The sequence below is a fragment of the Rutidosis leptorrhynchoides genome, chromosome 10, assembly GCF_046630445.1.
Source record: "Rutidosis leptorrhynchoides isolate AG116_Rl617_1_P2 chromosome 10, CSIRO_AGI_Rlap_v1, whole genome shotgun sequence".
Lineage (NCBI taxonomy): Eukaryota > Viridiplantae > Streptophyta > Magnoliopsida > Asterales > Asteraceae > Rutidosis > Rutidosis leptorrhynchoides.
The window spans coordinates 147,882,018-147,908,218 of NC_092342.1; positions in this window are offsets into that span (position 1 = coordinate 147,882,018).

Below are 26,201 nucleotides of genomic sequence, written 5' to 3' on the forward strand. Positions count from 1 at the left end.
TATCTAATACTTTGTTAATGTTTTCAGTTAATAATATATATTATATATATAAATATCTATATACACATAATTGTTTGTGAATCGTTGAACACGGTCAAAGGGTAATTGATTACATGAATGTAGTTCCAAACTTTTTGAGATTTAACATTACAAATTCTGCTTATCGTGTCGGAAACATATAAAGGTTAAGTTTAAATTTGGTCGAAAATTTCTGGGTCGTCACAGTACCTACCCGTTAAAGAAATTTCGTCCCGAAATTTGATCAAGATCGTCATGGCTAACTATAAAAATGTTTTCATGATGAATATGAGTTGATAAATAGAGTTTTATCATCATTGAGTAATATAGATAAAACAATTTGATTACGCGAAGAGTATAAGTGAAGCTATCGCAAGAGAGTGAAATGAGTAAACGTATATTCGTTTTAACCGATGACGTAGTTATGATTGATTTCCGGAATTCATGGGATTTAAAGAAAATCTTTGCAATAAGATTTGGTTCTTCGGCGATTAAGGAAATCAGGATCTTCTTTGATTAAATGCGATAATCTGTCTCGATTTCTCTGTCTGATATTTCACTATAAATCCACCCCCTTCGTTTCTTTATTTCCACAGCTCACACCTTCTAGTCTTTCTCCCCAATTCATACTTTAAAGCATTCATTAATATGCTTCATCCAGTATTGATTCTTGATATACTCTTACTTTCATATCTGTCATTCTTCTTTTTCATCTACCACCGGAGGAAGTTATTTTCTTCTACCATTACCTTGGGGTTATTGTGTTTTTTATTCTCTCGTGTCTTTATATTGCTATATGCATTGATATACACGGTTTGTAATTTCGGGGTTGTTATCGGGCTTTATATTCTCCATTATATTTCGGAGCTTCATGCTTTCGTCGACCTTAATTCAAGCGGATAATGGTCCAGAATTCATAGATATGAATTTTTGGATGAACATAGTTAATGTTCCAAGAAGAAAATCGTAATGGCACGATCTTGTTTTGGCAAATTACCAGAATATCTAAAAATATAGAGCTATCAAGATGATATGTTCTTAATATGTTTAGAAATTGGGTAGAATGTAAGAGTCGTGTAAATAGTACATGATGACGGTATGTTCTGTGAATCATCACGTTCCATTAAAAACTCAGCATGACTTACTGTAATATAATCACGTTGATCAAGTGTCATTATATTATACTAACTCATGCTTCAGTTCCCAACACTACTTCAAAAACATTCCTATTTTAAATTCGATTTTTTTTCAGAATTTAGAAACTAACACAGTTTCTTTTTATGTTGTAATGCAGATATTGCGAAGAGATAAAAGATTTCGGATAAGAATAGTTGTGAAAATATCTTCAGGAATATCGAAGATATTTATGATAAAAGATACGATAATATCTTAGAATTCTTAACATAGATGGATGATGAAGAAGATTTATCTGTGAAGGTTTAGAATAAGAAGTAAGGTGTTTGCTAACGATTGTTTGTGAAGGTTTAGAATAAGAAGTAAGATGTTTGCTAATGATTTCACTAGACACTGAATCATTTGGATCCTTTGAAGGCAGGTTTAGTCTTTGTGATTTATCCATAGCCTCCTTCATGGTCTGCTCAATCCGTTTTCCAGTTTCAAACCTTCTCTTTTTCTCAGTTTTACCACCATACTATTCTTTATCATCAAACTTTTGACTAGTAAAGTCGTTTACAATTTTTGCTGATTCATCAGCATTTTTCCAATTTCGGAGAACTAGTTCATAGTTTGGGATGTTTTTCAGAAAATTCACATTCGAAGTATGTAAGTCTAGGAGATAGACGTTATATGTATACATATAACTTTTGACGTAAAATTGTCGCAAAATTCAAAATACTGATTGCTAATTCCCAGTAGTTGGTGTGACAATTATTGTTACAGGATGTAGGTGAGTACATGATGGGGTTTTAATGAATAAGTATAGTGGCTTTTCGAAGAGGCTTAAGTCGAAGGTTAATGAAGTTGTTGATAAGTTTACTGCTAATGTGGCGAGATATGAAAGGTTCCCCGGTAACAATGATGAAGGGGTAATTGTTATAATAAGGTTTATTCGTATAAACAAATGAAGGTGATTTGCTGGAGCTGTGACAAAACTGTCTATTTTGGAAAGAGATTGAAAAATTATATTTGGTAATAAATATCAAAGGATCTGACACGGATACGTGTTAAACTATAACTTTGGTTTCGAGAGCTTTTCAGGTGCATGACAGTGGGTAATATGTGGTTGGATCATCATCTCGCATGTCTTTAGTAATTTCGAAGTGTTTGAACACATATTGTAATTGTTAATATACATATGATGTTCTAAGATTTTGAATGATACACATATTTTTGTGAGTTCCATGAATAGAAATGAGGTTCTAGGACAGTTTTGAAGTCAAAATATAGTTTTGAAAGATGTAGGAATCTAAGAGTGATGATTTCGGTTATATCTTGAATCGAATTCTGAGATTTCAAAATCAGAATATGTAATTAGATTTTGAATGAGTATGGTTGTTTTGATTTCTATAAAATAATGTATATTGTTATGAAAGTAGGGAGTATAATGGATGATTTGCTGAATCAGATTCGAAGAATGTAACATATTAATTGTGAATTTATATATCTCTCGGGTATTACCTACCCGTTAAAAAAAATTTCACAATTAATATTTTGTACAAAATAATTTTATGACAGTCTTTATGGAAATATATATGTGTATATTTCTTCAGATGTAATATAGATTTAATGAGTTAATATTAAATTAAACTCATTTGATTTATGGTTAAGGCTAGGATAGATAATTTCTAAACTTTAGAAATTACATAATCGCCGTAGAATGTTTCCCCAATGAAGTTATGAATCAATACTTCATCATTGTGGTATTCCTTGGTATCTACATGGCGTATGATGTCGATGCTCGTGGGACAGATTGTAAAGTTGAGGTTTGCGATGCGGTTGTTGTTGGTGGTGGTAATGGTACTGTTGATGTTGTTGATGGTGGTACTGGTTATGCTGCTGCTGCTGCTGCTGGTGTTTGTAACCTTTGCACCATATTCTCCAAAGCCACTACCCGAGCGCGAAGCTCGTTGACTTTTTATATTACACCGGGGTGATTGTCGGTTCGGACGAGCGGATAAATAAGATCTAGAATTTGGTGTAGCATATAATCATGACGAGATACTCTGGAAATGAGAGAGAAAATGGTGTTTCGGACAGGTTCGCCGGTAAGTGCTTCAGGTTCATTGCCAAGAGGGCAATGTGGTGGATGAAAGGGATCACCTTCTTCTTATCTCCAATGGTTAAGTAGATTACGAACCCATCCCCAATTCATCCAGAATAGATGATGGCTAATTGGTTGATCCATTCCGGTCACGCTGCTTTCGGAGCTCATGTGGAAATCCATATCGGCATAGCTGTCGGAATCCGAGGAACTCGAACTGGTTGAGGGATCCATCTTGTATGATCAGGGAAAGAATTTTTGGTATGAAATAGATTGTAGAATTTAGATTTGGTATTCTTCAATAGATAATTTACATATGTATATATAATACCAAAATCCTATAAATTACGGAGGAATCTTTGAAAGATGTCAGTCAAAGTTCACAGTAACAGATATGCTAAGATAAGAATTTGTCTATACACTATTACGCAATAAATGTAGGAAAACGCGTCTAGACTTAAGAATGATAAGCAGGTAATTTCCTAAGGATGGTAAGTAGATGATTTCCAACTAAAAATGATAAGCAAAACTTTTGACATGCAGACACGGTCGAAGTCCAGACTCAGTAATGCATCTTAACAACTATCAGTTAGACACACTAATGCAAGACCTGGTTCGCTAAGACCACCGCTCTGATACCAACTGAAAGGACCCGTTCATATACATTATAAACGATTCACAATAGTTGATTACATCGCGAGGTATTTGACCTCTATATGATACGTTTTACAAACATTGCATTCGTTTTTAAAAGACACACTTTCTTTACATCAAAAATTGACGGCATGCATACCATTTCATATTACATCCAACTATAATGGACTTAATATTAATCTTGATGAACTCAATGACTCGAATGCAACGTCTTTCAAAGTATGTCATGAATGACTCCAAGTAATATCCTTAAAATGAGCTAATGCACAGGGGAAGATTTCTTTAATACCTGAGAATAAACATGCTTTAAAGTGTCAACCAAAAGGTTGGTGAGTTCATTAGTTTATCATAATCAATCATTTCCGTAATAGTAATAGACCACAAGATTTCAGTTTCTATAAATATCCGTACACTAGCAAGTGTATAAAAGTATTCTATAAGTTGTAGGCACCTGGTAACAAGTCTTAACGTTCATGTTTTACCCTCTGAAGTACACCAGATCAGGTGTGTTTAATATAACTTCGAAGTACTAAAGCATCACATAGTCAGGATGGGGTTTGTCAGGCCCAATAGATCTATCTTTAGGATTCGCGCCTACCGTACATAGACAAGTAGTTTAATGTTACCAAGCTAAGGGTATATTTCTGGTTTAAACCCACGTAGAATTTGTTTTAGTACTTGTGCCTATTTCGTAAAACATTTATAAAACAGCGCATGTATTCTTAGCCCAAAAATATATATTGCAAAAGCAATTAAAAATGGAGCAAATGAAACTCACAATACTGTATTTCGTAGCAATTATGTATATGACGGCACTGAACAAGTGCAGGGTTTGTCTCGGATTCAAGAACGTATCAATATTGTGATTCAATATTGCAGAAAAGTACGTAGACGCAACGAAAATGATAACCGTTAGGTTTACCCCACGAGCAATACCCTCGATCAATACCCATAACCTCCATAGCTATAACCCATAATTTTCTTAGCTCTATCCCGTTTGAAAACTTATTTTGAAATCGTCTGAATATAACCCCGTCGTAGTATTTTATGTATACTAATAATATCTTGAAATAATACTAAGTAAATATATATATATATATATATGTAATTCGATTGAGAGAGTTTAGAGAAATATATTTTCAAGTTTCTATGAAATAATGAAACCTATTGAATTCTATTTATAATAGATTTTTGAATTATTAAAGTGAATTATTAAAGTATGAATTATTAAAGTGAATTATTAAAGTATGAATTATTAAAGTGAATTATTAAAGTATGAATTATTAAAGTGAATTATTAAAGTATGAATTATTAAAGTGAATTATTAAAGTGAATTATTAAAGTATGAATTATTAAAGTGAATTATTAAAATATGAATTATTAAAGTTAAAGTAAAGTAAAAGTAAAGTAAAGGTAAAGTTAAAGTATAGTAATAGTATAAAACTATGTACGTATAATACGCGTATAAATATATATAATATTAATTTAAATCGTTATATATATTTAATAAAATAAAATATAAATATCGTTATCTTTATCATACTGGTTAAGTAACGAGTTGTCAACAGTGGTTCTAGATATTTATAAAAGATATATACGTTTTAGTAATAAAGTTCTTTTTAAACTAAAAATGTTTTTTTTTTTTTTGTACTTTTGAAACTAAATCAAATAAATATGATAATTTTGTTTTCCAAAACTAAATATATTTAAGAATCATTTTGTTAAAAGGTTAAAATAATGGAAATCGTTATATCATAAAACATTTTAGAAAAATAGAATTATATATATTCATAATAGGTTTCAAGTTTTTAAATTATAGTCTGTTGGTGAAGCATGGGATAAAGTCCAAAGGTTAAATAAACGTATGAAATTATCTTAACGAAAAATGTCGAGTTACTTAACTTGTTGATATCCAACATCTAAGTTATTTACACTCCACGTTCTTATTTTCATATTAAATAAAATAAAAGTTAACATAGTTATCTTATCAAGGTCACGAGGAAAATATTATAAAACATGCCTTGGAAATTAAACAGGAATTTCCACTAACCCTTGTCTAGTTCCTGTTAATTGACACATTTGTTCTTACTTATAAATTACTTTACCATTTTCCGAATGTTGTCAAAAAGAATAGATTTCTTAAATCACAGTGGACCTCATAACATAGGCCCGTAATCATATCATAATATATCTGAAAATTCAATCATTTGATATTATCTCTTAATTCTGTCGATAAATATATCGAAACAAATACGTTCATGTAAAGTATCATATATCTAATACTTTGTTAATGTTTTCAGTTAATATTATATATTATATATATACATATCTATATACACATAATTGTTCGTGAATCGTTGAACACGGACAAAGGGTAATTGATTACATGAATGTAGTTCCAAACTTTTTGAGATTCAACATTACAAATTCTGCTTATCGTGTCGGAAACATATAAAGGTTAAGCTTAAATTTGGTCGAAAATTTCCGGGTCGTCACAGTACCTACCCGTTAAAGAAATTTCGTCCCGAAATTTGATCAAGATCGTCATGGCTAACTATAAAAATGTTTTCATGACGAATATGAGTTGATAAATAGAGTTTTATCATCATTGAGTAATATAGATAAAACAATTTGATTACGCGAAGAGTATAAGTGAAGCTATCGCAAGAGAGTGAAATGAGTAAACGTATATTCGTTTTAACCGATGACGTAGTTATGATTGATTTCCGGAATTCATGGGATTTAAAGAAAATCTTTGCAATAAGATTTGGTTCTTCGGCGATTAAGGAAATCAGGATCTTCTTTGATTAAATGCGATAATCTGTCTCGATTTCTCTGTCTGATATTTTACTATAAATCCACCCCCTTCGTTTCTTTATTTCCACAGCTCACACCTTCTAGTCTTTCTCCCCAATTCATACTTTAAAGCATTCATTAATATGCTTCATCCAGTATTGATTCTTGATATACTATTAACTTTCATATCTGTCATTCTTCTTTTTCATCTACCACCGGAGGAAGTTATTTTCTTCTACCATTACCTTGGGGTTATTGTGTTTTTCATTCTCCCGTGTCTTTATATTGCTATACGCATTGATATACACGGCTTTATATTCTCCATTATATTTCGGAGCTTCATGCTTTCGTCGACCTTAATTCAAGAGGATAATGGTCCAGAATTCGTAGATATGAATTTTTGGATGAACATAGTTAATGTTCCAAGAAGAAAATCGTAATGGCACGATCTTGATTTGGCAAATTACCAGAATATCCGAAAATATAGAGCTATCAAGATGATATGTTCTTAATATGTTTGGAAATTGGGTAGAATGTAAGAGTCGTGTAAATAGTACATGATGACGGTATGTTCTGTGAATCATCACATTCCTTTAAAAACTCAGCATGACTTACTGTAATATAATCACGTTGATCAAGTGTCATTATATTATAGTAACTCATGCTTCAGTTCCCAACACTACTTCAAAAACATTCCTATTTTAAATTCGATTTTTTTTTTCCAGAATTTAGAAACTAACACAGTTTCTTTTTATGTTGTAATGCAGATATTGCGAAGAGATAAAAGATTTCAGATAAGAATAGTTGTGAAAATATCTTCAGGAATATCGAAGATATTTATGATAAAAGATACGATAATATCTTAGAATTCTTAACATAGATGGATGATGAAGAAGATTTATCTGTGAAGGTTTAGAATAAAAAGTAAGGTTTTTGCTAACGATTGTCTGTGAAGGTTTAGAATAAGAAGTAAGGTGTTTGCTAATGATTTCAGTAGACACTTAATCATTTGGATCCTTTGAAGGCAGGTTTAGTCTTTGTGATTTATCCATAGCCCCCTTCAGGTCTGCTCAATCCGTTTTCCAGTTTCAAACCTTCTCTTTTTCTCAGCTTTACCACCATACTATTCTTTATCATCAAACTTTTGACTGTTAAAGTCGTTTACAGTTTTTGCTGCTTCATCAGCATTTTTCCAATTTCGGAGAATTAGTTCATAGTTTGGGATGTTTTTCAGAAAATTCACATTCGAAGTATGTAAGTCTAGGAGATAGACGTTATATGTATATATATATAACTTTTGACGTAAAATTGTCGCGAAATTCAAAATACTAATTGCTAATTCCCAGTAGTTGGTGTGACAATTATTGTTACAGGATGTAGGTGAGTACATGATGGGGTTTTAATGAATAAGTATAGTGGCTTTTCGAAGAGGCTTAAGTCGAAGGTTAATGAAGTTGTTGATAAGTTTACTGCTAATGTGGCGAGATATGAAAGGTTCCCCGGTAACAATGATGAAGGGGTAATTGTTATAATAAGGTTTATTCGTATAAACAAATGAAGGTGATTTGCTGGAGCTGTGACAAAACTGTCTATTTTGGAAAGAGATTGAAAAATTATATTTGGTAATAAATATCAAAGGATCTGACACGGATACGTGTTAAACTATAACTTTGGTTTTGAGAGCTTTTCAGGTGCATGATAGTGGGAAATATGTGGTTGGATCATCATCTCGCATGTCTTTAGTAATTTTGGAGTGTTTGAACACATATTGTAATTGTTAATATACATATGATGTTCTAAGATTTTGAATGATACACATATTTTTGTGAGTTCCATGAATAGAAATGAGGTTCTAGGACAGTTTTGAAGTCGAAATATAGTTTTGAAAGATGTAGGAATCTAAGAGTGATGATTTCGGTTATATCTTGAATCGAATTCTGAGATTTCAAAATCAGAATATGTAATTAGATTTTGAATGAGTATGGTTGTTTTGATTTCTATAAAATAATGTATATTGTTGTGAAAGTAGGGAGTATAATGGATGATTTGCTGAATCAGATTCGAAGAATGTAACATATTAATTGTGAATTTATATATCTCTCGGGTATTACCTACCCGTTAAAAAAAATTTCACAATTAATTTTTTGTACAAAAGAATTTTATGACAGTCTTTATGGAAATATATGTGTATATTTCTTCAGATGTAATATAGATTTAATGAGTTAATATTAAATTAAACTCATTTGATTTATGGTTAAGGCTAGGATAGATAATTTCTAAACTTTAGAAATTACATAATCGCCGTAGAATGTTTCCCCAATGAAGTTATGAATCAATACTTCATCGTTGTGGTATTCCTTGATATCTACATGGCGTATGATGTCGATGCTCGTGGGACAGATTGTAAAGTTGATGTTTGCGATGCGGTTATTGTTGGTGGTGGTAATGGTACTGTTGATGTTGTTGATGGTGGTACTGGTTATGCTGCTGCTGGTGTTTGTAACCTTTGCACCATATTCTCCAAAGCCACTACCCGAGCGCGAAGCTCGTTGACTTCTTCTATTACACCGGGGTGATTGTCGGTTCGGACGAGCGGATAAATAAGATCTAGAATTTGGTGTAGCATATAATCATGACGAGATACCCTGGAAATGAGAGAGAAATGGTGTTTCGGACAGGTTCGCCGATAAGTGCTTCAGGTTCATTGCCAAGAGGGCAATGTGGTGGATGAAAGGGATCACCTTCTTCTTATCTCCAATGGTTAAGTAGATTATGAACCCATCACACATTCATCCAGAAAAGATGATGGCTAATTGGTTGATCCATTCCGGTCACGCTGCTTACGGAGCTCATGTGGAAATCCATATCGGCATAGCTGTCGGAATCCGATGAACTCGAACTGGTTGAGGGATCCATCTTGTATGATCAGCGAAAGAATTTTTTGTATGAAATAGATTGTAGAATTTAGATTTGGTATTCTTCAATACATAATTTACATATGTATATATAATACTAAAATTCCATAAATTACGGAGGAATCTTTGAAAGATGTCAGTCAAAGTTCACAGTAACAGATATGCTAAGATAAGAATTCGTCTATACACTATTATGCAATAAATGTAGGAAAACGCGTCTAGACTTAAGAATGATAAGCAGGTAATTTCCTAAGGATGGTAAGTAGATGATTTCCAACTAAAAATGATAAGCAAAACTTTTGACATGCAGACACGGTCGAAGTCCAGACTCACTAATGCATCTTAACAACTATCAGTTAGACACACTAATGCAAGACCTGGTTCGCGAAGACCACCGCTCTGATACCAACTGAAAGGACCCGTTCATATACATTATAAACGATTCACAATAGTTGATTACATCGTAAGGTATTTGACCTCTATATGATACATTTTACAAACATTGCATTCGTTTTTAAAAGACAAACTTTCTTTACATCAAAAATTGACGGCATGCAAACCATTTCATATTACATCCAACTATAATTGACTTAATATTAATCTTGATGAACTCAACGACTCGAATGCAACGTCTTTCAAAGTATGTCATGAATGACTCCAAGTAATATCCTTAAAATGAGCTAATGCACAGGGGAAGATTTCTTTAATACCTGAGAATAAACATGCTTTAAAGTGTCAACCAAAAGGTTGGTGAGTTCATTAGTTTATCATAATCAATCATTTTTGTAATAGTAATAGACCACAATATTTCATTTTCTATAAATATTCGTACACTCGCAAGTGTATAAAAGTATTCTATAAGTTGTAGGCACCCGGTAACAAGCCTTAACGTTCATGTTTTACCCTCTGAAGTACACCAGATCAGGTGTGTTTAATATAACTTTGAAGTACTAAAGCATCCCATAGTCAGGATGGGGTTTGTCAGGCCCAATAGATCTATCTTGAGGTAGTAATGATGTTCATAACATCGTTCGATTCATATATATATAACTATCTTATTCGAAGATTTAAACTTGTAATCACTAGAACATAGTTTAGTTGATTCTAAACTTGTTCGCAAACAAAGTTAATCCTTATAACTTAAATTTTAAAATCAACTAAACACATATTTTTTATCTATATGATATGCTAACTTAATGATTTGCCGTCGTAGTAAAATCGGGGGCTGTTTTGGGTTGGAAAAATAAAAACTATCTTAATATTTGAATTTGAATTTTGTTTTCTGGAAAAATGATATTTCATATGAACATAATACTATATCCAAAAATCATGGTTAAACACAAAGTTGAAGTATGTTTTTCAAAATGGTCATCAAGATGTCTTTCTTTCGCTAGAATTGACTACCTCTTTCAAAAATGATTTGTAACTTAACTATAAACTTATACTTTTTCTATTTAGTTTCATAAATTTCAGTTCATTATGAAACTATAGCAATTTGATTAACTCAAAACGGATTTATAACGAATAAATTATGGGTAAAACAAAATTGGTTGAAATTACTAGTTTTAGCTACGAAAATTTTATAACAAATCTATACTAACCATAACTTAACTAACTTATATTGTATTATACATGTAATCTAACCTATATTATGTAATCTTGATAGACCATAGACACGTATACAATGTTTTGACATATCATATCGACGTCATCTATATATATTATTTGGAATAACCGTAAGTCACTCAATATGCGGTAATGCTCGAGTTAGCATATAAAGGGTCGAGGTTGATTCTAAAATAATATATATACATTGAGTTGTGATCAAGTCTGAGACATGTATACAATGGGTCGTGGATTAATTCGAGATAATATATTTATTTATCTACTACTAACTGTGGACTACTAATTGTGAACTACTAACGTTGGACTGCTAACTTAACAACTTAAATCGTTAACACGTAATAAAATATGATATGAATATATTTCTATCATACTTTGATATATGTATATATTTGTTATAGGTTCGTGAATCGACCCGTAGCCAAGTCTTATTTCCGACGAAGTAAAAATCTGTGAAAGTGAGTTATAGTCCCATTTTTACTAGCTAATATTTTGGGATGAGAATACATGCAGTTTTATAAATGTTTTACAAAATAGACACAAGTACTTGAAACTACATTCTATGATGGATTACGAATACCGAATATCACCCTTTTTAGCCTGGTAACCTAAGAATTTGGGAACTGGCCCCAAATTGACGCGAATCCTAAAGATAGATATATGGGCACTAACGACCCCCATCCTGAGAGTTTGGATGCTTTAGTACTTCGATTTTTGTATAGATGTGTTAATTCTGTATGTATACAGATGTGTTAATCCTGTATCTTTGGGGATATTCTATATGCATTATGTTAATGTCGATTACCAAGTGTTCATCATATTAATGATTTTTATGGCTATTTATGAAGAATGAAATCTTGTGGTCTATTATTACAATCTACGATATAGGTTAAACCTATAACTCACTAGCATTTTTGTTGACGTTTAAAGCATGTTTATTCTCAGGTGATTATTAAGAGCTTCCGATGTTGCATGCTAAATTAAAGACAAGATTTGGAGTCAGTATGCTTGTATGATATTGTTTAAAAACTGCATTAGGAAAAATAAATTGTTGTAAAATATTATTGTAAACCATTGTGAAATGGTCGTATTTAACAGTTGTATTTTAGATTATCATTACTTGATAATCTACAATATGTCTATTAAACCTTTATCGATAGAATAAAAGGTTATGGTTTGTTTCAAAAACGAATGCAGTCTTTGAAAATGTCTCATATAGAGGTCAAAACCTCGCGACGAAACCAATTAATATGAAATGTTTATAATCAATATAAACGGGACATTTCATCGTTAGGTCGCAACACGTCAGAATTATCTACCACAAGAGAGTAATGGTTTTATCATTTATATTTAGCTGGGGTTTCCTAGCTATAACTCACCTACTTGTCTTCCTTTTAACGAGTAAGTGGTAAATATAACTCAGGTTCATATTTTTGTATATTTGCTCAGTAACGTGGGACAAAAGTGCCTATATAGTTAACCCTAGTGACCAGAGGTGATAGATTAAGATTAACTAAATAAAACGGTAATTGAACTTATAAAGATAGAGATAGATATGTATGGAGAATAGAATTCTGAAGGGGAATTATCACAAGAGTCTAACTTCCTAGGATAAACACTAAACCTCAATCAACTGGGCTATGAACCTAACTGATTTGTCAATAAGAGTTTAGGCTTTGAAGATTCTGGCTAAGACAGATATCCCTACTCCTAACATTAACCTAAAGGGTTTAAACGACCTTATGAATAGAATCCTAGGTACATGAACAAAGTGGTATACCCATAAAGAAAAGTCTTAGCTTTTCTTAATCCTAGTTGGTCTAACTAAAGCAATATTCCACCACTTAACACTATGCTATGCCTTAACATTAACATATGTGCAATCTTAGATATTCTAAGGTACTGCTAATTGGATTAGAGGTCTCTCCTTTGCGATCACTTATTAAACCCCGGATCATCTTACAACATCTCAAGAACATTTCTTCTGACATGAATCATGCTTTTGGGCAAGCTAGTGTTCACTGAACTCTATGTTGCTAACTCTAATCACAACCTAAATGGGCAGCTCTTCTTTGACGAATAAATGGTTACTCGTACGTAGGTACTATATGCTTATTGTGACGTTAAGCACACATAACTACTTACCTTTTATCCTAGGGTTGATCAGGTCCTAATACTAGGTTATAGCCACGTGAATAAGCGGAAAGGGTGATCCATAAATTAAACTTCTAAACCATCAGGGTTTCAGCATAACAGTATGATAAGTCTTAAATAATGTATTCAACATATAATAAACATGCGTAATAGACAGATAAGCATGCAAGATGAAAGCAACTTAAGATAACAAGATAACTTCATTAAATTAAGGAAAGCGTTCACCGTTTACAGACGAGATCTGGACCATTACAAGTGCTGACATCCTCTAGACCGCTCCTATTACAATCTTCGGTGAGGTGAGAAGGCCTTGAAAGCTCTAGTGAGAGAAAGTGTATTGTAGTGAGAGAGTGAAGAGAGTTGTGTTGAAATTGGATGACAAAAAGCCTTTAAATAAGCACAAAATTTGCCTGCAAATGGCTGACAGGCCGTTTGGCAAGTCGTTTGCTAAGGCAAGCCATTTAACGAGACCGTTTGATCTGGGAGTTTGGCAGGCCGTTTGCCACACTGGCAGGCCGTTTGGCTTTCTAATTCCTTGGATCATAACTTGATTTCTTGTCTTTCACCGTTTTCGCTCTAGAATCTTCGTTTTAGCTCCGTTTCTCTTAATTCTTTTTGCATTGTGTTCATAATTACTTTATCTACAAATTTAACTGAAAAAGCGATTATTTTGCCAAAAAAGTTTTGAACTTTTTGCTTTTGGTACTCAATATCGGGGGTAAAAACATGACTTTTTAGCCGATATCAAATTTCTCACACTTAGACTTTGCTTGTCCTCAAGCAAACTTCTGAATTTTAAACAATGAGGACTTTTATCTATAGTGATCAAGTGGTCTTTGTTCCGCAAGACGGAGGGGTGAAAACTTAGTTTTTATTATTTTTGTTATTCTCAAACCTTTTTCCGTAAGCATGAGAGGAGGTTACATAACTGAGGCTATCTCACTCGGGTCACTCATTTCACTAAAGTGTTTAGGGTGTTCTATAGTTCTAAGAAATGAAATCACTCTTAGCCAGTCATGCTTACATTCTTCGTCATAGGCTTGATCAAGACTCAAATCTACATCACTTATTTGAGAGAATTTTCAGTTATCGACTCAGCTTGAATTGTAAAGAGATGGGGATTTGGAGGTTTCTAGGGTGCGAAGGGTTTTAATAGATAGGAGTTTCTTGTGAAAGTTCGATTTTAGTGATCCCTTCAGCTTTTTGTCAGGAATTTCTTGGTGAGCATCCTTCTTTTTGACTGCCAGGAGTTTCTTTCCTTGAATCTTTTCTGGTTCTGCTCCCTTTTTCAGAACCTTTATTCATCAAATATATATATTTTTATTATTATTTTTTTATTTTTTTTTCAAGCATCTTTTGCTTTTCTCTCTGAGGTGTCATTTCATTGGCGGTCTTCTTCGATAATTGGCTCGGATGCTCACATTTTTTTCTAATGCGGTTTTGTAGAGGGTTTCCCAAAAGGAATGATTTTGTCGGGATTACTTCTTTATTTATGAAGCGGATAGAATAGATAAGTAGAGGTGAATGGATTTGTGGAATGAAGATGGAAACGAAGATGTGTAGTGGGGGTTGTTTTTGTCTTCACAATTGGCTGAGGTTCTAACTTAGTCATCCTTGTCAAAATTTGTGATTCCGAAATGTATATCAAGAGCAAGTTCTGATTCCGAGATGTTAACATCGGTGCACTCAACGGAAGTATAGTGAAGCACTAAAAATGAGTGCTTATAAAGCCTTATTTGGGGGTTCCTCACAATAATTATAATGGGTCGATTTGCGCCTTTCGTTATGCAATGCTCTTTTGGAAAGTTGGTTTGATTTTCGCAAAAAGTTTTTAACCTTGTTTTACCTTTTGTCTATTTTGTAGCAAAATTTTTTTTGATCTTTTATAGAATTGTATAATCCTTAGTGTTTTATATTTCGGAAAGTTTTAAATTTTTGTGAAAAATTTAGTTTTTCAACACTTGAGGATTTTACAAGAATCGTTATGTGCAACATTTGCTATCCCACACTTTAAAGTAACATTGTCCTCAATGTTAAGGATACGACGTATCCCACACTTTAGGTATTAAAAGAAGCGTTATGTTATTAAAAGTTTATGTTGGTGGGGTTGCCAATCCCACACTTAGTTTTTAAAGTGGTATAGTAGTTTGCGTATATTCTATTTGAAAAAGTGGTGAAGACGTAGTACTCCCCTATGGTTGCAAAGTGTGCAGTCGGATGGCGTGCCAATTATGGGTTCTGCAATTCTTGTGCCGGCGTCATCCTCGTTCAGTACGTCCTTGCTCCAGGTAGTGATTCCATCTCGTACGGTCTCGATCGTCGTTTGTTTGTGACGTTTTATTCATGCAATTTTATTCTAAATATCATACAAACTTAAAAACATAAAGTAGTTATGCCCTAAATCGGGAATACAAACATAAAGTAATAGAGTATCATAAGTAATTATTCAAATTTTCCAGAAATAAATACAGTCATGGCTTAGGTGGAGGGTAGGGTAAGGAATACGATACGCTGGTGCGGGGCTGTCTCGCTGGTCGAAGGGATGATTACCCTTCATCAGTCATTCATCTCCTCTTCTGTAGCAAATTGATGTGCCAATTCTGCCGTGTTCATCCTAGAAGATACCCTGAACTGAATCTCATCTGACCGTGCGATCAGTCCTGTAAGCGATGATGTACTCGTATGAATCATAGGCCCCGTACGCCAATTCTGCCATTCTTGCAAATCGCTTCCCAAATGTAGGTTCATACCCATACTGTCTATTCCCTGCGTGACTCCTTCAGTCATATAGCGGCTTGCAGCCTGATCCCATACGGAAGCATGAGCGTCGGCGGATGTATCTCTGTGAGTGTGCAAATGGGAGGTGTCAAACAATATCGACGAAACCTGCGGCCCCTGTGCTCGGTCCCTTAGTAGGAGATGGGATGACTGTGTGCTGCGTGTACTGATGCTGAGGAGGAGGAGATGGGGGGTCCTGTGTTCTGACAGCTCGGGCCTGCACCTCTGGGGTCCCTGTGGGCATACATCACTGGATACTCATGAGGATATGGCGGAACATTGAGATGTTTGCCTGCGTAGTGCGTAAAGTGATCCAGGTTCTGAAAGATAGCGTGCTTGGCAAACCAACTCTCATGCCCAGGCAAGTCTCCCATGTGATAGTGGTATGGCGAAAAGCGCAGCCTATCCCCTTCACCTACTGATGAGTGTCGGCGGGTGTCAGTGGGTCGTCCCTGTGTGGTGGGATCATCCTCATCCCACTGTTCCTGAGAACCTCGCCGTCTCCTACCATCGCTCGTCCTCGTATCAGGCCTAAACCCTGTTACTCTCACCCCTAGCATTGTCCGGTCTTCAGAATCTAGTATTGCCGGATTAGCTACAATGATCAACTGTTCACCCTCAATACGAAAGTATTCCTAAGTGTTTAGTATCTTATAACCTATCTCTTCCGACTCAGCCCCAATCCTATACCCAAACCTCTCGATACTCCCCAAAACATGCATCCGATAGAGGAGTTTGGTAACAACCGCTCCTAAAACTGGCACAACTATCCTTGCCGAATTCTTTTCATTAGTAAATGGCTGGGCCAGGAGGTTCGCAACTTGCATATTCTGGTTATGTATCATGGCGTGCATCAAGCGCATATCGTTAATGGTAACGGCACCACCATGTTGGGCTTTTGGGTGAAGGGTTTTAGTGATAAGGTGGTGAAGGATGTGTGTACGGGGTTGGTTAATTTCGAAGCCTTTTTACTTGATCTCCACGGCTCATCATCGGAGGTGTATTCACGCCAGAAAGCTTGGTAATCTATGTTGTTCAAGGTGGTGTAACCCCTCTTGAATAAAGAACTGTTGAGCTGTGACGGTTTGTACAGTTCCAAATACCTTGCAAACCGTGTAAGAGATAGGTGGTACATCTAATTTTGGTGGCAAAAGTGGATACACTCTTGATCATTGTAATCTTCTTGATCAACGTCTGAATCAAACCTCCAAGTAGCCATAAATTCCGCGTATGGCTCATTGTATGCTTTCTCATTTATTTCAAACAACTTTTGCTAGGCTCTGTGTGTTCTCCCGATTGCTCTAAAGTTCAAGATTTCCTTAAGCTCTTCGGCCCATCCACATTGTTCCATAATCGTCCAGTTAATATATTTGTTAGCCCCTTTTGGCCTATTAATCCAGGCTGTCATAAATGGCTCATTATCTGCTGGATCATCTTGCCCGAGAAGGTAATGGAGCAACTCATATTCTTCTAGTATTCGATTAGCCATCTGCGAAAGTCAAGTAACGTAGGTTATGTTCCAAAAGATTAAGACTTATATATTTTTCGAAAAAAAAAATTCGAAATGAGGGCTTTAAAAATGCCATTTTCCAAATTCCTGTTATAGTCAAATATAGCCAAAATTACCACAAACAATATCTAATCCGACTACAGAATTATTTTTAAGAAAAATTCAAAGTGTACCCGTGATTACAATAAATAATGCTAAAAATAATAATTATAGCAAGTTAGTCGTATTAAGTAATTTTGATCCAAATGTGATGATTTTTAAGCATACAATGGTTCTAAAAACCATTTTTGATTACCTTAAATATTTTAATCACCAAACTTGAACTATAACATTCTTAAGTCAAAGAATAAAGCCGTTTTACCGAAAAATATTCATTTTGTTCAAAACATACAAAATAAGGAAAATCAAAGGTTAAGCTACATTTTTATGAGTAAACCAATAATATCTTCATTTGAACTAGTTTTAAGGCAATCCTAAGTTTTAAAAACGTTTTAACTATAGGAAAACCCTAATCCTAATTAAGTGTAGTTTAACCAAAATGTCAAATTTAAGCAAACAAGCATACATTGTTCCAAAACTAGTTTCTAAGCACTCTAAATGATTCACTAAACCTAAATGAGCTAGAAAAACATCAATTTTCCAATAATTTCACCAATTTTTACCCTAAATCCTCAACTAACGAATCGAGAGCTAAAACCATCCAAAATGCTTCAATCGAGCCTAAAAACTAACACATAGCAATCACATTATCTATCTAAGCATAATGGAATCCAAAAATTCGGCCTAAAACACAATTTTTCTCAAAAGTCAAAAATTTGACTTTTAGTAAGAATTCGAATTTTAACCAAGAAAGAGTACCTTTTACACCAAATTGATGATGAAAACGTGTTTAGGAGGTACGAGAGAGTCGGATTTGAGCTTTGATTTGTCAAAAACGGTCAAGAATTGAGGTTGGGGTGGTGGTGGTGGTGAGCCGTCGGCCGAAAGGAACAGGGAGGGAGAAGAAGAGAAAGAAAAAGGAGAAGAAAGAAGGAAGAAAGGAAAGAAAAAGAGAAAGAAATTGGGCTCGTGTGGCTCGCGGGCTTATTTCCCCGACCCGACTCGCAAATTTTTTTTTTAATTTTTAAAATTTAATGAGGTTAATAAAAGATACATAAAATTTTATTTCGGATCTTAATCCGGTTATTTTATAAAGAAAAAGACAAATGGACGGAGTAAAATTAAAATATTTTATTTTAAAAACACAAATTACACAGGTTCCACAACTAAATTCCAGAAATGACGTGGGAAGAAAAACAAGTTTTAAGCTTCTTTGACCATCCAGAGTAAGTCAGCGGAGTGTACTGAAAATATTTCAAAATCACTTAACATCTTGCGCTCACGCTTTTGTAAATCTCCGATATCGTCCATAAGTTTAACCAAAGCCCTTCTAACTTTTTTAACGTTCGAAATTCCATCCCTTGGTCCAGTATCTCGATAATTAAGCTCAAAAAGAAGTTTTGATACTGTGTCTTGAAATAAAAGATCTTCCGCGCAGTCAGGATCACCAATAGTAAATTTAAAATTCGTAGATATTTCCTGAATGATCTTCCTTTGCGGAGTTGTAAATGGAAATTTTGACATAGTGATGTATTCTTTCCTCGTTAGAATCTGGAAAAGCTTCAATTAATCTTTTGATGAGAAATGAGGTTGAATCAAAGTAGAAGAAATCTCGATTTCCATATTTTGAAATAGGTTTAGGTTTCTTTCTTTCAACCTAGAATTCTAATTTAGAGATCATTGCGGCGACATAACGGTTTATATGAATTGGAGAAACTTCCTTATTGGTGAAGTGAGGGAGAAAACTGACGAATGAATCTAAATCGAATTTGAAATCAATTTCTGCATCCCGATACTTGACAAAAATATCATCCCCACATTCTTTTAACAGTTTGTGAAAAGAACGAACTTGAGAACGCAGCTCTTTTAACAGATTGATTTGAAATGTTGAGAACGGGAAGTCTGAGGAATAGATGTGCCTAATGAATTCTCTATAGACGTCTAACCTTCTACTAGGATTTAATAGATTTCTAGTAAACGGAGCTTTTGTTTTATCAATGTGTCGTATCTCATTGGGATTAAATTCAAACAAGTCTGGATAGTTGAAAATAGTTGGATATTCTTCCCGTATTTCATCTTCCATAATCAGGAGTTTGTTAAGACTGAGCTTCCCTTTTGGATAGTGAAGAGGGTTGAATCCTGGTTCATTTGAGTAAAACTTATCCAAAAGCAATGAAATCTCTAAGTTAGATGAAATTATCCGGCTTCTTGGGCTACAAGGATCAAGAACTAATTCTTGATGAGATTCATCAGGGTTTAGATTTGTTTTAGGTTTATAAAGAAAAACTTCGCCAGTTTCCGAAGTTGTGGGAGAGCAACTGCATTTCGTACTTTCTTCGTAGTCGGTTAAGTTTGAACTGGAATCTACAGAAATTAATACCATAATTAAAATTTTGTTTTATAGTTTTAAAAAGGGTTTACTGTAATGGCGGCTTTAAATCCTATACCGACAAACTCCCTGCTTGTTAAGCATGTGTGTTTCTTATCAATTTATCTTTGAAACAAGTGGCCAGGCAGACTATGGAGAGGCAGGATCCTTTTAGTTCCAATATAATTGGAGAATGTTCGAAAAATCCAACAACCAAGTCCGTGTATAATTGTCTTTCTTAGACACCACTCAAGAATCTCGGATATTTTGACAGAATCAATGATTACCTTAACAGACAGAAAATAAGTCCCCGGCAGCGGCACCAAAAACTTACTTCCACTTATGATATGGCCAAAACGGACGGTTTTATTTGTGCGGTGTCGTTTGTAGTGACCCGAACTCTTCCATGATTATATATTATATGAGATTAATATTTACATGAATAAATGTTTCCAACATGTTAAGCAATCAAACTTGTTAAGACTTGATTAATTGAAACGGATTTTGTGTTAACGTTTGACCACCTAGTTTGTCCGATGATTCACGAACAATATATATATATATATATATATATATATATATATATATATATATATATATATATATATATATATATATATATATATATATATATATATATATATATATATATATATATATATATATGTTTAACATGATGAAATGATAATTAAGTATCTCATTATGTATATTAACAATGAACTTTATACATAAAACAAGACTACTAACTTAAGAAATTCAAAACGATATCTATATGTAACGATTATCGTTGTAATAACGTCTTAATATTTATATATCATATTAAGACATATTAGTACATCATGTTATCAGGATAATGTAACAATTTCACATCTCATTAAATATATAACAATGGGAGTAATTACATTTAATGAGATCGTCAACTTAAAGGTTTTGAAACAACACTTACATGTCACGATTAACGATGACTTAACGACTCAGTTAAAATGTATATACATGTAATGTATTAAGATGTATTGATACACTTTTTAAAGACTTCATGACACATATCAAAGTACTTCTACTTAACAAAAATGCTTACAATTGCATCCTCATTCATTTTCATCAACAATTCTACCCGTATGCACCCGTATTCGTACTCATAAAATACACAGCTTCTATATGTATATACTATTGGTATATATACTTCAATGATTAGCTCTTAGCAGCCCTCATTTAGTCAACAAACATGTAGAACCATCATTTGGCAACTAGCATGAATTATTACACTAAAAATCAAACTACAACTTGCATATAACTCCATGCTATCCCACGCTTTTGATCACACACATACACTTTCACTTTTCAATTTTCTTTCATCCATTTGATCTCTATCTCTTGTTCTATGATGATGTTCTAAGTGTTCTTCATCATATTCATCAAAATCTACATCAATCTAGCTCATAAATCCAACCTTTGATCAACCTACAAAACAACTACTCAAGAACACTTCAATAACACTTTCATATTTGTAAGATTACTTCCAAGCTTTCTAATCCATTCCAAGTAATCATCCAAGATCAAGAAACCTTTGTTATTTACAGTAGGTTATCTTTCTAATTCAAGGTAATATTCATATTCAAATTTTGATTCAATTTCTATAACTATAACTATCTTAATTCAAGTAGAAATCTTACTTGAACTTGTTTTTGTGTCATGATTCTACTTCAAGAACTTTCAAGCCATCCAAGATCCTTTAAAGCTTTAGATCATTTATTTTCATTTCCAGTAGGTTTACCTACTATACTTGAGGTAGTAATCATGTTCATAACATCATTCGATTCATATATATATATATATATATATATATATATATATATATATATATATATATATATATATATATATATATATATATAACAATCTTATTCGAAGATTTAAACTTGTAATCACTAGAACATAGTTTAGTTGATTCTAAACTTGTTCGCAAACAAAGTTAATCCGTATAACTTAATTTTTAAAATCACCTAAACACATGTTTTATATCTATATGTTATGCTAACTTAATGATTTAAAACTTGGAAACACGAAGAACACCGTAAAACCGGACATACGCCGTCGTAGTAAAACCGGGGGCTGTTTTGGGTTGGAAAAATAAAAACTATCTTAATATTTGAATTTGAAGTTTGTTTTCTGGAAAAATGATATTTCATATGAACATAATACTATATCCAAAAATCATGGTTAAACACAAAGTTGAAGTATGTTTTTCAAAATGGTCATTAAGATGTCGTTCTTTCGACAGAAATGACTACCTCTTTCAAAAATGACTTGTAACTTAACTATAAACTAATACTTTTTCTGTATAGTTTCATAAATTTCAGTTCATTATGAAACCATAGCAATTTTATTCACTCAAAACGGATTTATAACGAATAAATTATGGGTAAAACAAAATTGGTTAAAATTACTAGTTTTAACTACGAAAATTTTATAACAAATCTATACTAACCATAAATTAACTAAATTATATTGTATTATACATGTAATCTAACCTATATTAAGTAATCTTGATAGACCATAGACACGTATACAATGTTTTGACATATCATATCGACGTCATCTATATATATTATTTGGAATAACCGTAAGTCACTCTATATGCGGTAATGCTCGAGTTAGCATATAAAGGGTCGAGGTTGATTCTAAAATAATATATATACCTTGAGTTGTGATCGAGTCTGATACATGTATACAATGGGTCGTGGATTGATTCGAAATAATATATTTATTTATGTACTACTAACTGTGAACTACTAATTGTGGACTACTAACGTTGGACTGCTAACTTAACAACTTAAATCGTTAACACGTAATTTAAATATGATATGAATATATTTCTATCATACTTTGATATATGTATATATTTGTTATAGGTTCGTGAATCGACCCGTGGCCAAGTCTTATTTCTGACGAAGTAAAAATCTGTGAAAGTGAGTTATAGTCCCATTTTTACTAGCTAATATTTTGAGATGAGAATACATGCAGTTTTATAAATGTTTTAAAAAATAGACACAAGTACTTGAAACTACATTCTATGATGGATTACGAATACCGAATATCACCCTTTTTAGCTTGGTAACCTAAGAATTTGAGAACTGGCCCCAAACTGATGCGAATCCTAAAGATAGATCTATGTGCACTAACGACCCCCATCCTGAGAGTTTGGATGCTTTAGTACTTCGATTTTTGAACAGATGTGTTAATCATGTACGTATACAGATGTGTTAATCCTGTATCTTTAGGGATATTTTATATGCATTATGTTAATGTCGGTTACCAGGTATTCATCATATGAATGATTTTTATGGCTATTAATGAAGAATGAAATCTTGTGGTCTATTATTACAATCTACGATATAGGTTAAACCTATAACTCACCAACATTTTTGTTGAAGTTTAAAGCATGTTTATTCTCAGGTGATTATTAAGAGCTTCCGCTGTTGCATGCTAAATTAAAGACAAGATTTGGAGTCAGCATGCTTGTATGATATTGTTTAAAAACTGCATTCGGAAAAATAAATTGTTGTAAAATATTATTGTAAACCATTATGAAATGGTCGTGTGTTACAGTTGTAATTTAGATTATCATTACTTGATAATCTACGTTATATCTATTAAACCTTTATCGATAGAATAAAAGGTTATGGTTTGTTTCAAAAACGAATGCAGTCTTTGAAAAACGTCTCATATAGAGGTGAAAACCTTGCAACGAAACCAATTAATATGAAACGTTTATAATCAATATGAACGGGACATTTCAGTTGGTATCAGAGCTGGTTTAAGCTGTCTCGTTGGCTTAATCGTAGAGGTGGTTCTCACAGTATTACCTGTGATGAAGCATTGGCTCTTACTCCTCGCGGTCCGATTATGGTTGGCTTTGCCGAGAGGCAGGGCTGTAAAATCAGTGTCTGAGGTACGCTCAGTGGTCACCAGGCAGTTAGCTTGGAAGGTACTGAGTGGGATGCGTCCCCACTGTATTTCAGTTGGTATCAGAGCGTTGGTCTTAGAGAACCAGAAATTTGCATTAGTGTGTCTTATCGAGTTTGTTAGGATTCATTAGTGAGTCTGGACTTCGACCGTGTTTTTCTTTAAAAACGATTGCTTAACACATTTGTTGGAAACTATATATTGTTAACATGTAAATAATATGTGATATATTAATCTCTTAACGTGCTTGCTATTATGTGATAGATGTCTACCTCTAATACAAATCTCATCGACTCACCCAATAATAATGAAGAGTCGAATGTATTTTGGGAAGATTCACAAATTCCGGAAGAAGAGGAACTGGAAGAAGAGGAACTGGCAGAAGAGGAACCGGAAGAAGAGGATCTGGAGGAGAAAATATTAGGAACCACAGAAAAATAGTTAAATAAAAGAAAATCCTCAACCAATGGACCAAAGTTAAAAATGGGCAATGGTGTTTCCGCCGAGGAAGAAAAATATTGGGAAGATTACCAATTTTCTGATGAATCGGATCCCGATGAGGATTCCGATGAAGTGATAGAAATTACCCCGGCCCAATTTAAAATAGAAAAAGAAAACAATAAGGAAAAAGCTATCAAAATAGAGAAACCCGAGTCCAAACCCGATGAACTCTATGTTAATATGAAATATCCCGATGGGATATACCGTAAACACCCGTATTTCTTAAACTTTAACTATAACCCGGGAACATCTAAGCCACCAGGATTTTCTAGACCATTTGTGAAATGAACGGCTCGTATTAGAGAAGCACCATGTATCCTTAGAAATATGGCAAAACGAACTGAGTCCGAGAAAGAAGAAACAAGTGAGTCGGAATAAAGAGTTGAAGTCATTTACTCTTATCATGCCGTGTAATATATGTACTGTAGTGTGCTTGTACTTTTATGTTGTATGTAAAAATTGCTTGTAATGTTTGTATCCTATCATCCTTTAGAAGATCTAATTTTTCATCTCTTTTACAGTATAAAAATACAAAATGGACTTTAAGGATAGACAACCGAATATTTTAGAAGACCTACCACGGGACATGATTGATGAAATCTTATCAAGAGTTGGTCAGGATTCCTCGACTCAATTGGTTATGGCAAAATTAGTTTGTAAGACGTTTGAAAGATGTTCCAGGCATGTCTTAGTTTATAGAAGGCTTTCCTTCGATAGGTGGTGTATATCGCATTGAGGAAACCTTAAGTTACGTCATATTTTCTATAAGGCTATGTGTGCGGGAAACCCTAATGCAATTTTTCGCCACGGGTTAAGGGACAATTTGACTCCGAATATCCCAATATAGGATTTCATTCATTAAAAAGGGCTTCAAACATGCAACTTACGGAAGCATGTTACGTTTATGGGTTAGTGATGTTTGAAATGTCCCGTTCTTATTGAATAAAAATGTTCCATATTAATTGATTTCGTTGCGAGGTTTTGACCTCTATATGAGACGTTTTTCAAAGACTGCATTCATTTTTAAAACAAACCATAACCTTTATTTCATAGATAAAGGTTTTAAAAAGCTTTACGTAGATTATCAAATAATGATAATCTAAAATATCTTGTTTACACACGACCATTACATAATGGTTTACAATACAAATATGTTACAACAAAATAAGTTTCTTGAATGCAGTTTTTACACAATATCATACAAGCATGGACTCCAAATCTCGTCCTTATTTAAGTATGCGACAGCGGAAGCTCTTAATAATCACCTGAGAATAAACATGCTTAAAACATCAACAAAAATGTTGGTGAGTTATAGGTTTAACCTATATATCAAATCATAATAATAGACCACAAGATTTCATATTTCAATACACATCCCATACATAGAGATAAAAATCATTCATATGGTGAACACCTGGTAACCGACATTAACAAGATACATATATAAGAATATCCCCATCATTCCGGGACACCCTTCGGATATGATATAAATTTCGAAGTACTAAAGCATCCGGTACTTTGGATGGGGTTTGTTAGGCCCAATAGATCTATCTTTAGGATTCGCGTCAATTAGGGTGTCTGTTCCCTAATTCTTAGATT